The sequence below is a fragment of the Rhinatrema bivittatum genome, unplaced genomic scaffold, assembly GCF_901001135.1.
Source record: "Rhinatrema bivittatum unplaced genomic scaffold, aRhiBiv1.1, whole genome shotgun sequence".
Lineage (NCBI taxonomy): Eukaryota > Metazoa > Chordata > Amphibia > Gymnophiona > Rhinatrematidae > Rhinatrema > Rhinatrema bivittatum.
In genome coordinates, this window is record NW_021821040.1 from 101765 (window position 1) to 115307 (window position 13543).

Genomic DNA, 13543 nt, shown 5'->3' on the forward strand with positions numbered 1-13543 from the left:
CTAGTATTTATTGCCAGGAAGTTTTCCGTGAGTAGATTCTTTATTTCTGTGAGAGCAGTATTTATTTATTTATTATTTATTTAACATTTTTATATACCGGGCTTCATGCAGAATTGCATATCAGCTCGGTTTACATTATAACTGAAAAAGACATGTATGAAGAATGCAAGTTACATAGAACAGGGACTTAACAACTTGGAACAGAGTACATGGGTAAAAAATTCAAAAACTTGGAGCAGAATACATGGGTAAAATAACTTATAACATAATGGAAGAATGTGAAACTTAAAATTTAGACAGAATGGTGAGTCAAAAATTAGCAGAAATGCACTGTACAAGGGAAGAAGCAATAAGATAGGCCATGTCTGCCTTTATTTTTAAAACATTTTACTTACAAACTTAACATTTTAATCCTACAAGGGACAGTAATAAAACAGGGACCAGGCTATTGAAGGAAGGGAAGAAGCATTCAGGCAAGCACCAGCTCCTCCTATTCAATACACAACAGCCTGGAAGCAGCCACTTGCATATCCTGGAGTGCAGGGTCAGGCCCCTGTTTGGGGAGAGAAAACTATTGCTTCAGGGGGACATGAGCAGCTCAGGCACTGTCCTAGGTCTCCCCCCCCCCCCCTCATTAAATATCAATAATAACAAAAACTTCGGGCTTCTCTCCTTCAGAGACCTGCATTGCAGAATAGGTTATTGCCTTAACCTCTGTGCCCTGGGGGTGTTTGGATAAATTGAACTCCTCTCCCCACCCAATGGAACGTATCTTGTGATTCATTTGATCAATGCGAAGAACTTTTATCTCCCTAGGTACGAAGAACTGTTCTGCACTGAATTTATAAAGCCACTCATCCAAAAAGTGTAAGAGGAGAGAAAGCATGTCGTGCCCTTCTGCTATCACCTCTACAGTATCCAGGGGTTCAACAATCTCAATATCTGTAATGTATCCAAACATGGCCATGGCGCACTGCTGGAAAGCTTCCTCCAGTGTATCACCCCAGGTATGTAACTGCACATCTGCTGTGTGATCCAGATATTCGTACTTTTTCGTGACAGCCGGGTATTTGGCTTTGATCGTCCTCTGCTCTTCCGTCAGGTCGTAATACCTCTCGTCCATGGCCACTCACACGTGAGTGTGAGTGGCCATGGACACAAACGGAGTCCACCGCAGAACTTTTAGCCAGCTTAGGGAGGTCAGGAGGCCCACTTTTGGCCAGCTTGGGGAGGTCAGGAGGCCCCCCCAAGCTGGCCAAAAGTTCCGTTTGTGTCCAACGAGGGGTCCGGGAGCGGAACCGCGGTGGACCACGTGACGGCCGCGTCACTCCGACGTGACGCGGACGTCACATGCTCCTCGCAAAGGAATAGAGGAATGGCTTCCTGACTCCCCGCTGGACCACCAGGGAATTTTGGTAAGTCTTGGGGGGGATTAAGGAGGGTGAGGGGTTTAAATTTTTATTTAGGGAACCGGTGCACGTATGGACATAGACTCAACTTATGGAATTCTCCATATGTCCATATTGACCGAAATTGACCCCCCTTTTTGACTTATGGACTTATGAACATAAACTTTTTGTCTGCACATCCCTAGTAGGAGGCTAGTTTCTCACATCTGTTCTTATCCTCGTTTTCTGAATTCACATTTGCTGGGGTGGTGATGAAGCTAGAGACATATTGGAAAAGACCACGTGGGTTGAATTGGTAATAGTGGATCTTTGATGCATAGTAGTCTTTCTTAGCTTTGTCAGTGGAGTTACGGTACTCGTGGAGAAGTGAACGGAATTTTAAAAGTAGTGCTGAGGTTTGATTTCTATGCCACTTCTTTTCCATTTTTCTGAGCTCGGATTTCATAATTCTAAGTTCAGAAGTGTACCAAGGTTTTTTATCTTTCTTCTCCGAGGAGATTTCTTTGGTACGTAATGGGCAGAGCTTATTTGCTATATCACTGGTGATTTGGTACCAGGAAGAAACAGCCGAGTTGGTGTCAGAGAGGTCTATCTTGCTGAGACCCTCTGTTATAGGGTCAATAATATCTTCAGGTTTGCAATGTTTTCTGAATGTTATGCATGTTATGAATGTTATGTTATGAATTATGTTATGAATGTTATGAATTATGTTATGAATTCATGAATGTTATGAATTATGAATTATGTTATGAATGTTATGCATAACATTCAGAAAACAATATTTCAGAATTGCCATCAGTGAGGAGTGCAGAAGAAACCCCAAATTCTTTCAAAAAAAAAGTTCCTTTTCTATCTCGCCGGGAGTATTAAAGCTGGTCCCCAGCAACTAGTTTGCCACATGGTGCAAGTTGCATGCCACATTATACAGTTTCAGATCCGTTAAGCCTAGCCTCCCATGTTCCCACTTGTGCGTCAATTTGACTCAGGCTACTCGAGGCTTCTAGTTTTTCCAAAGACATCGCTGCAGCAGAATTTCTAGCTGAGTCATATTTTGTTTCGGTAAACAGCAAGGAATCGTTTGAAACAAATATTACCATTTTGGAAAGAGAATCATTTGAAATAAATTAATTCTACCCAACAAAGAGAGGAGGAAATCCCACCAAGCCCTCAATAATATGCAAGTAGAAGGTAGCATCTTCTGAAAGTTGACCTTGTACAAATTTGCCAGTAATACCCAAATATGTAAATTAATTATTGACCCACCGCATTGGGAAACTCTCTCCCCAATTTTGTCTTATGTTCTGGACTGTCAGGAGGACCTCACATTTGTCTAAGTTCAATTTAAAGCCTGCCAACCTCCCATAAACCTCTACCTCTCTGAGGAACACTTTCATGGATGCTTGTGGATCTGCAATGTGAAGGAGAATATAGTCTACAAAACTTAAAGAATATAGTCTACAACTTAAAGCATGCTTTCAAATGCTCTCCAATGGGAATACCTGCAATATCCACATTACCCCGAATCTTGCCTAGAAATTGTTGTAAAGAGAGAATAAATAGCAGCAGAGACAGAGGGTATCCCTGCCTTGTCCCCCTGCCCAAACAGAATTCCTCTGAGTTACAACCACTGACTGACACATAGATGCATGGGTCATGATATAGGGTATGTATCACCTGAAGAAAATATCCCTAATCCCAAAGGTCTCCAGGGCCTTCAGCATAAAACTCCCCTCCAATCTATCAAATGCCTTTTCAGTGTCTAGACTCAAAAGTATAGAGGGAATTTGCTTATGTTTGCTGCTGATTAGAGAAGCAATAATCTTGTGAATATTCATAATAGTATAACCACCTGTTACAAAACCTACCTGTTCCTGTCCTATAATCATTGGAAGGATTTTCACTATCCTGTTAACCATAATCTTCGCTAAAAGCTTTATATCAAATTTTAAAAGAGAGATTGGATGATAGGAGGTGGGAGAGGTCAAATCTCACCCCGCCTTTGATAATACTGTTATAATGGCGATATTTGCTGCTAAGGGAAATCTCTGCAGGTCAGGAGCATATTTCCCAAAGGAGCAACTGGCTTTGACAATAATAGTTTACAAAATTCAGCTGGAAAGCCATCTGGCTCTGGCGCTTTTAGAAGCTTGGCCTCCTTGATTTCCTATGCTATTTCTTGTAGTTGGATAGCTTGATTTAACTGCCTCAACTGCTCCCCTCTTAAGCGAGGTATTCCTGCAGAGCATAAATAGTCCAGGATCTCTTGTTCCAAGTCTGGAGATGCTGTATAAAGTTCCTAATAAAAATCTTTAAAAACATTGCTAATATCTTTCCCAGTATTTACCAACCGCCCTGCCTAATCTTGCATCTTTATGTATTTAGTACCTATCCAACTTTTTGCCATGTTGGCCAATGTTCTATCAATTTTGTTTCCTTGCAAAAAAATTTACCTTCTGCCATTCTCTTTTGTGCTCTTTTGTGAAGCAGCATATTTAGAGCAACCTGTATCTCAAAGAACTGTCACCTTTTGTCTGCACTCAGTCTTTGATCATAATTTTGTTTGACTTTGTAGAGATGCTGTTCCATAGATAAAATTTCCGATACCAAAGCTTTTCACCTGGCGACCATATAAGAAATAATATCCCCTCACAACACCACTTTGGCAGTTTCCTAGAATACAAGGGAAGCTTGATGATCTCGATTAAATGTTGCATATTCCTCCCACTTTTTTTATCAGATAAGCTCTGAATGTAAGATCATTATATAAGAATTTTGGGAAATGCCAAATGTGTCTCATCTCATCTGACCGAAACCCGTCCAAATCGAGCCAGATAGGTGCATGATCAGAGATTATCAAAGGCCCAATTTGTACTGAGGAAACCCTAGAAAAAGTTCCCATCTACCAAGAGATAGTCTATTCTAGATTGTGTGCCATGAGCTCTGGATACATGTGTAAATTCTCTGTCCAGAGGATGTAGCACCTTCCTTGCATCTACTAAATCTACTGACTGACACAAATACTAAATGCCCTTGTCCGAAGCCTGCAATGTGGCCGCCACAGGGTTTGACTTGTCCAAATAATTATCTAGTACACAATTAAAATCCCCACCAACTACCATTGGGTTGTTTGAAAGTAGTGATAGGATTTTTGCAAGGTGTACAAAAAAATATATGGTCATAATTAATGAGCGCATATACATTACATATTATGACCGGCTTCCCAAACAGGACACCTTCCACAATTACATAGCAGCCTTCACCATCAGAGTCTACCTTAGTTTCCAGAAAAGGGATAGCTTTTCCAATTAAGACCGCTACCCGATTGGACTGAATATACCTCACCCACCCCATTCCCTACATAGTTTACTATCTTCATTGGCATCTAGGTGAGCCTCCTGCAACAATGCTATATGTGCCCCCCATCTTTGTAAAGCTTGTAATATCTTATAGCATTTAACCACTGATCCTATACCACTCACATTCTCTGTGATACATCTAGTAGGGGTAGCCATTTACTCAACCTCATCCATCATAGGTACAAGAATGAGAATACCTTCCTGCCATACCTGCATTCTGGTCAAGGCCTCCCAGCCTAAGCCCTGATCAGTTTTTCACCTCACTTCCAAAACATCATCATGTCTAGTTGCGTCATGCTGTTTTAATGGGACACTATACATATCTTGCTCTAATGCAGTGGTTTTCAACCTTTTTTTGGTCGGGACACACCTTACAGATGGTTCTCACATGCGTGACACACTGAACATGTGACCATCATCAGGCTAAATGTAAACAAACACTCTGCATTCCACAGGAACTCCCTCGACCCCCAACATTGGGTGCAGAGTAGAACTAGGACATTCCCCGTCCAATTTACCATACAAAAAAAGATATTTCTGGTGAAATCTCAATAACAGCAACATAAACCCTCTCTCCTACCAGGTGCAATAGCCCTCCTTATGAAAAAACAGTAATTTACCACCAATGCATGTTCTATTGAGAAAGCACAACAAATAATATTGATACAAATGCCTACATGCTAGTAAAATACTTCACCTCGGTCACACACATAGAATCAACCTTCACCAAGTATAGAAAGACCACAAATTACAAATATGGAAACAGAAACTGGAATGGAAACCCAAAAAAGCCTCTCTGAATTCTGTGCAAAACAAAAGTATAGCACCTATCAGAATTCCAGGATCTGAAATAATGTACACAAACTAATGTGCACAAAGTTACACCTGCATTATGGAACTCAAACAGTAACAACCCTACCTATGAAAAGGCAGAACTAGAAAAATTACACCAGGCCCTAAACACCAATACACCTCCTATTAGGAAAACAGACCAAGCCAAGCTGCTATAGATCCCTACCAAGAAACTACAAGCTCGCAGAACACCCTTAGCTGGGTCACACACGCAGAACACAGACAGACCCTCACCAAATACAGAATAAAGTGACCATAAAGCTAATGTTTTTGTTTTTGCATTGTTGCACTACATACAGAGTTTGGCTTCTTGCTGTTTCCAGTTCAGTTTTTGTCTCCACATTTCTATTTATACATTCCTCGAGAAATATAAAATAATTCTAAAACTAGAATATAATAAATGTTTCAAAACAACTGATAAATTGTAAATCCAATCATTAAAAATTTTCAAAATTATTAAAAATTCTCCAAACACCAATAAAATATTTCTAACAGATGTGTCTGCTATGTCTAGCAGACACATCACATAATACCTAATAATTAAAATGGCAGTCAGTCAAGAAAGATAAACTCTCACACACACCACCTTTACTTATCCTCTCCAGTAACTCTCGTACTCCTTTTCATTGTAGGCCAATAGCACATACCAGAAGCAGCAAGGGCTGCTGAAGCTCTGTCCTCATGCTCTTCTTCCTTAGGGCCCATGTATAGTCTATCTCACACACACACACACACACACACACACACCAGTTACCTGCCTGACCAATCTCTTTCTCTCTCTCACACACCAGTCACCTGCCTGACCAATCTCTCTTTCTCTCTCACACACACCAGTCACCTGCCTGACCAATTTCTCTTTCTCTCTCTCTCTCTCTCACACACACACACACACCCCAGCCACCTGCCTGACCAATCTCTCTCTCTCACCAGTCACCTGCCTGACTAAACTCTCTCTCTCATACCAGTCACCTGCTTGACCAATCTCTCTCTCTCATACCAGTCACCTGCCTGACCAATCTCTCTCTCACACACACACACACACCAGTCACCTGCCTGACCAATTTCTCTCTCACACACACACACCAGTCACCTGCCTGACCAATCTCTCTCTCTCACACACACACACACACACACACACACACACACATACACCTGCCTGACCAATCTCTCTCTCTCTCTCACACACACACATACACACCAGTCACCTGCCTGACCAAACTCTCTCTCTCTCACACACACACACCAGTCACCTGCCTGACCAATTTCTCACAACACACCAGTCACCTGCCTGACCAATTTCTCACACACACACCAGTCACCTGCCTGACCAATTTCTCTCACACACACACACCAGTCACCTGCCTGACCAATCTCTCTCACACACACACACACACACACCAGTCACCTGCCTGACCAATTTCTCTTTCACACACAACAGTCACCTGCCTGACCAATTTCTCACACACACACCAGTCAACTGCCTGAACAATCTCTCTATCTCTCACACACACACACACCAGTGACTTTCCTGAGCAGTCTCTTGCTCTCACACATTTCTTTTAATTACACACACACATTCTCTCATGCACTTACACACATGCTGACTCACTCTCTGTCTCACTCATCCCCACCCATAGCACACATAGCAGCTACAGCACAAGGTAGCCAGTATGCTGCTATTAAAAGCAGAGTACTGACAGACTGTAAACTGCAGCAGGAGTGACCTCCCCAGCCCCACATCACTAAGAAGGCAGCACTCAGCTGTTTGCTTGTGCTGCGATCGATCACGGCACAGAGAAATCAGCTGAGAATATAATTTTAAGCGTTTTCTCCCCACCCCAGCCTTTTTTTTGGTTTGCAGTTTGATTATTATTTTCTTGCTGGTGTTGCGCTGGCGAGAGAAGGGGATGTTGGAGCTGGGGGGGGGGGGAGGGGGGGCAGCGGCACCGTGCTCCTTCTGCAGCAGCATGCATGCATGGCCTTTTCTTCTTCCAGCATACCCGGTAAACATCACTTCCTCTTCCGGGCCACAGGGGCGGGAAGAAGAAAAGGTCACGTTCCTGTTGCCAGCTTCCACAAAACATTGCTGCCATTCCCATCTAGGCTTGATTGTGCTGATAGCCCGAGCAGGAACGGCAGCAGTGTTTGTCTTGCTGAGGTGAAAGGGGGGAGGCAAAGAGCAGCGGGTGCGCGACACACCTGCCGGTGCTTCTCAACACACTAGTGTGCCGCAACACACTGATTGAAAACTGCTGCTCTAATGCACACCACTCTATACCCTGCATTTACTCCCCTTCCTCCCTCCCCTCCCAACCCTTGAGAAACACCAAAACCTCAAAAAACATTTGCTCAACCATGAACTACGAAGGACACCTGTATGGTATGTGCTAGGGCCTCATTCTCCAACAAGCAAAGATAAAACCAAGCATATCCAACAACTTGCTTTAACCCCATTGTCCCCTCAACTCCCAATCTTTGCTATCCACTTCATGGTGCACGATTCATGAAGCAGTCCTGCTTCAGAAAATACATATGAAATGTCACCAGCTCAGAAGATAAACATAGTTTAATGAGACAAAGTCAACATGGATTTAGCCAAGGAAGTCTTGCCTAACAATTTTATTATATTTTTTGAGGGTGTAAATAAACATGTGGATAAAGGTGAGCCAGTTGATATAGTATATCTGGATTTCCAGAAAGCATTTGACAAAGTCCCTCATGAGGGATTTCTTAGAAAATTAAAAAGTCATGGGATAGGTGGCAGTGTCCTATTGTGGCTTGCCAACTGGTTAAAAGATAGAAAACAAAGAATAGGGCTAAATGGTGGAGCACTGAGATGAGAGAATCACCTTGCTGGTGGCTGGAAAAAAAAATCAGTAAGTACTGCTTGGAGACATTTTTAAAAATTAAAATTATTGGGGAAAAGTTAATTATTGGGGTATATTATTTAGTGTGTTCATGCATTTTGTTTTAAATAGGTAGTCAGAAAGACAGGCAACAAACAGAATGAGTCCAATCTCTGGAAGCTAGAATGGGAGACCAGGAGGAGCTGAGGCAGACAGAGAGGGTATATAGATGAGACCTTCAGGGACATAGTAGCCAAGTCCCAACTCCAGTCTGGCATTCCTGGCACTGCCTTAGAGGAGGAAGGCCTCATGATCGGAGAACATAAACCTGGTGCAGCAGGAAATGATTCTGTAGCAAGGATCTGCTCTCCAGGTGGTGCATCGTCCTCTTGCACCAAGGATGTGTCTCCCACGGCTTCTGCCAAGGAGGGAAGGGTTAGTTTGGCCATCATAGTTGGTGATTCGATTATTAGGAATGTAGATAGCTGGGTGGCTGGTGGGCATGAGGACCGCCTGGTAACATGCCTACCTGGTGTGAAGGTGGTGGACCTCATGCGTCACCTAGATAGGATTTTAGACAGTGCTGGGGAGGAGCTGGCTGTCGTGGTACATGCGGGCACCAAGGACAGGAAAATGTGGGAAGGAGGTTCTGGAAGCCAAATTTTGGCTCTTAGGTAGAAAGCTGAACTCCAGTACCTCCAGGGTAGCATTCTCTGAAATGCTTCCTGTTCCTCGCACAGGTCCCCAGAGGCAGGCAGAGCTCCGGAGTCTCAATGCGTGGATGAGACGATGGTGCAGGGAAAAGGGATTCAGCCAAGAGTGGAGACTACTTCTTTCAGATCTATTTGACCAAGAAGATGCTTTTCATCATAATATTTTGGGATTCTATAAGTTCCTGAACAAGAACATTTTTCGCCCTTTGGACTATTCCTCTCAGAGGAATTATTGGCAGGAGGAGCTAAGCATTGGACTTACAGAAACAGCTTATGTTAATTGCTTCAAAATAATTAAACAAATAATGGGAAAGAAGGATCTGAAAGATCCATTTCTAACTTCTGCAAAAGCAAGCATAAGCTTTATGATTGTCAATAACAGATTTATTTATGAAATGCAATCAAGCCAGAGGTACCCTTGGTCATCAGTTTTTGACATGCCCCAGGGTTCAGAGCTTTTGAAGGAAAGTCCTTGCATTAATTGTTTCTGTTACTTGGACATGGGTGTCTTGAGGCAGGAGTGGTGTTATATGATGATCCATGTACAATACCCTTCCAGAACAGGTATGTGCAGCTTTGGTGCAGAAAAGTATTTCTACTTGCAAAGAAAGCAATTCTACAAAAGTGGTTGATGCCTGAGTTGCCTACCATAACCCAGTTATGGAATGCTGTTTTTCATTTCTGCACCATGGAAAAATGTGGTTAAATATGATATATTCAAACTTAAACCTGCATTCTTGCGGATTTGGAATGTGTACCTGCAATTGCTATTATCAAAAGCACTCATAGTATGATTATGAATGATTTGTCAGCAGAGTGAATTAATCAGTAAAGCCCACATTTTTAAAAGTCCACGCGAGTAAAATCCAGGAGATATGCATGGCGCGTCGAGCCCGTTTTAGAAATGGCCCGGCCATGCGCATATTTCCCGGTATGTGCAGAAGTACAGGGCCATCGAAAAGGGGCGGGCCAGGGGATGGGGGTCTGGGAGGGGTCCAACCAGGACAGGGGCCTTTAGGCCCTGTCTGAGGGAAGCGCATGCTGGCAGCCAGCCAGCTCGCCAAAATTACATCTGCTCGGAAGGAGCGGTAAGTAATATAACAAAGAAATCGGAGCTAGCTAGGTAGGGGTTAGGGGTTGAAGACAAAAGTAGCTATGCAGTGAACAGCATGCAGACTTTTACCTGCAGGGAATAAAGGGAAAGGGGGAAGGAAATCCGGGTGCTTCAAGCAGGTGCAAAGTGCACAGGTACAAGAGCACTGGCTTTCCCCCTGCTGGCCGAGTGTGCAAAAGAAAACGCCACAGGCAGGCCTGCAGGAACCAGTGCTGATTTTCTGCAAGGTTACACCAAGCTCCCAACCTGGAACCTTTTGGAATTTGCTTCTTTCCCCCACTGCAGCTGGACTGTTGGCCCCGACCTTCAATTACGGGTGCAGTTTTTAAATAGCTTTGGAAACCGTCCTTCCTACATATTCAGTTTAGATCAAAGTTTTATACATTATGAATGATACTGGAGCGCATCTCATTATTTCTTGTGTTATGGGGGGGGTGGGGGTCCGTGAAACTTTTTGAAGCTAAAAAGGGGGGGGGGGGGGGGGGTCTGTGTTCCCTAAAAGGTTGGAAACCCTTGTTTTAGGATTTCAAGTCTGTGGAAATTCTGGTTTTGCTGAATAGCAATTGTTGTAAAAGTGCCTGTTCAGATGAATGCAAGGGGTGAAAATAAACATATTTTTTGGGCCTCACTAAATATTTGGTGTACATAGGAGGTGGAGTTACAATAGAAGCTTTATTAACATTCTCTGTGAACCAGCTTACTAGGAATTATCCATCCATACATCCGAATATATTTACCCCCGTTCAGGTCAGGAGTGTCTCTGAAATGACTCTTACCACAGCCAGGTAAGCTCCTATTAGAGTCCATTGGAGCCATTTTGTCAATATACTCTCATGACAAAATTGGAAAACATTATTAAACTATCCATGTCATTAAATTCTACTATATATCATGAAAGCAACAGATGACAAAACCCTCCTCCTATGGCAAAAAACACTTTCTCCATAGCAGTTCATGGCATTATTCATTTTAAAATGATTTGCCAGATCCTGTTTCCTACACAACCATCCAAACACTCTCATTTTCCACACTGACCCCCTTCCTTTCATATACAAACTCTTCACATGCATGCATACTCCTGCACTCATATCTATCATTCATACTCACAAGCAATTATACAAGAAAGACACTATATATCTTTACTAAAAACAATCAGTGGAAAAGTAAAAACCTAAATTGTCTTTTCGTCACACTTTCAGAGCTGTAATTCCCTATCAGGAGCTGCCAGGACTCTCTTGGCATCTGACTGTAGGTTTCTCCATCCTTGGTTAGAAAGGCGCTCATCACCATGCACCAAAGCGATTATTGACTGGATCTGTTTGCTTCTGAAACGTCAGCTTCACACTCTGGACCACACAGGAGGTTTCATTTTCCTTGCTTCGAGCCAAAGTCAATAAGGTCACTGTTGTGTTTTGCATGCTGCACATTCGTGTTGGCAACCATCTTCGCAAGCTGGAGGAGGTAACTGTGGAGGCAGAAGGGATGAGGGTGGAAGCTGAGAATGCGGTAAGGTCTAGACTAAGTGCTGCATCCTAGAGAGAGCAAGTTGTACACCAGTATTTCAATATAGCTATGTAGTAGGTGTCAAGGCATGTGGTATTTAAGTGGTGTCATAACAGTGGATGAGGACATTAGATGCATGAGTGTCTTTGTTCATGGTCGGATGTGATGTTTTCTTTCCTCTTTTTCGGATGCTATTTTGTTAAAGGAATCCCATGGAATGGCAGGTTTGAGTGACTAGGATACCACCTTTTTACATTGCCCTTACTTTTCTGATGCTACATTTTACTGGTTGAAGCCCATCTGAACTGTCATGCCAGCCTTGTAATTTTAAAATGAAGAATTGCTTCTTCAGAGTAAATGAAAGATATGCTTTGCAATCTGAGACACCAGTGTTATACTTTATGGGCAGAAAAGCTGTTAATCAGTTAAAGAGATGGTAAAATGCACACATGGAAAAAGTGAAGGGGTTTTTTTTTAACTGCAGTTCATAATGCAATTGTTCTTTATTAAGCCATTATTATTATTATTATTATTATTAAGCCATTATTATTATATTATTATTATATTATTATTAAGGCTATTCGAACAAGCCTTCTATCCATACCAATAATTTTACTCTCAACCTTTCCAAATGTGCTCTTTGTAACATGTCTACTGCATATTTAGCCAGGTCCGTTCTAGTACCTCATATTTATTGTATCTTTTTGTTCTTTAATACCCAGTTACTTGATCCAAGTTTTATCCACCTGTTCGATGTAATTGCACTCTGTCTTGCCTGTTTAATGTTATAATGTAAACCGAATTGATATGTAACTTTTGCTACATGAATTTCGGTATATAAAAATGTTAAATAAATAAATAAATAAAATTATGATTTAAGAAAAAAAAAAAGATAAATAAGTTTTCCATACGTGTATCATTTCTGCTTCCCTCCCTCCCCGCTCCCTCATTGCTTCCTATAGAACTAGGGCACATAAGTGTTTTAAAGTTTATTTAAATAAAGCAGTGGGTCAATTAAGGTGTGTGCAAGGAATTTTGGCTTTTTCACCTTTGATTCCTCTAACATTATACAGTGAGCATGCTCCATCAGTTCCAGATGCATACGGAGAGCAACTTTGCATGCTCAAAAAAGGATGCATATTGTAATGGTCAATAATGTTGTTAAACAAACACGTACAAAATAAGCCACCAAGTATATAATATACTCAAAAAAGAGGGAAACCCAAACAAATCAATTGAAAAACAAAGGCTACCAATGTGAGCAATAACTAAAGTCCTGTTCTGTTAGAATTCTTTACATTTTTCAAATCTTATTTTAAATGTTTTCTAAGGTGCCAGCAAGCCAGACAGCGGGTTCAACTTTCAATGAACCGCCCGGTCTATTCAATCATCCACCTTGTTTCTTTTGTAATGTGACAAATTGTGTACTAATGACAAAAGAACGCTGAGACCTGTGTGATCAATCGAAGCATTTATATGGCCATTTTGGCCCGTTACACAAACGGAATTAAGTCCCTAGAATGGACCCCTGATGAAGCTTACCAAGCGAAACACAGGCCATGTTGGGCATTGTTTGAGATAAATAACCATCAGGAATTGGGAACTGTTATAAGAATTTTGTTAATCTTTATTTGGCACATATTAGTACACAATTTGGCAAGTTACAAAAAAGAAACAAGGTGGATGATTGAATAGACCGGGCGGTTCATTGAAAGTTGAACATGCTTTCTGGCTTGCTGACACCTTAGAA

General features: G+C 42.0%; 1 pseudogene; it reads right to left on the reverse strand.

The window, feature by feature from the left end:
• Positions 1–401: 401 nt before the first annotated feature.
• On the reverse strand, positions 402–1132 carry LOC115082386 (annotated as a pseudogene).
• Between the last annotated feature and the right edge of the window lie 12411 nt (positions 1133–13543).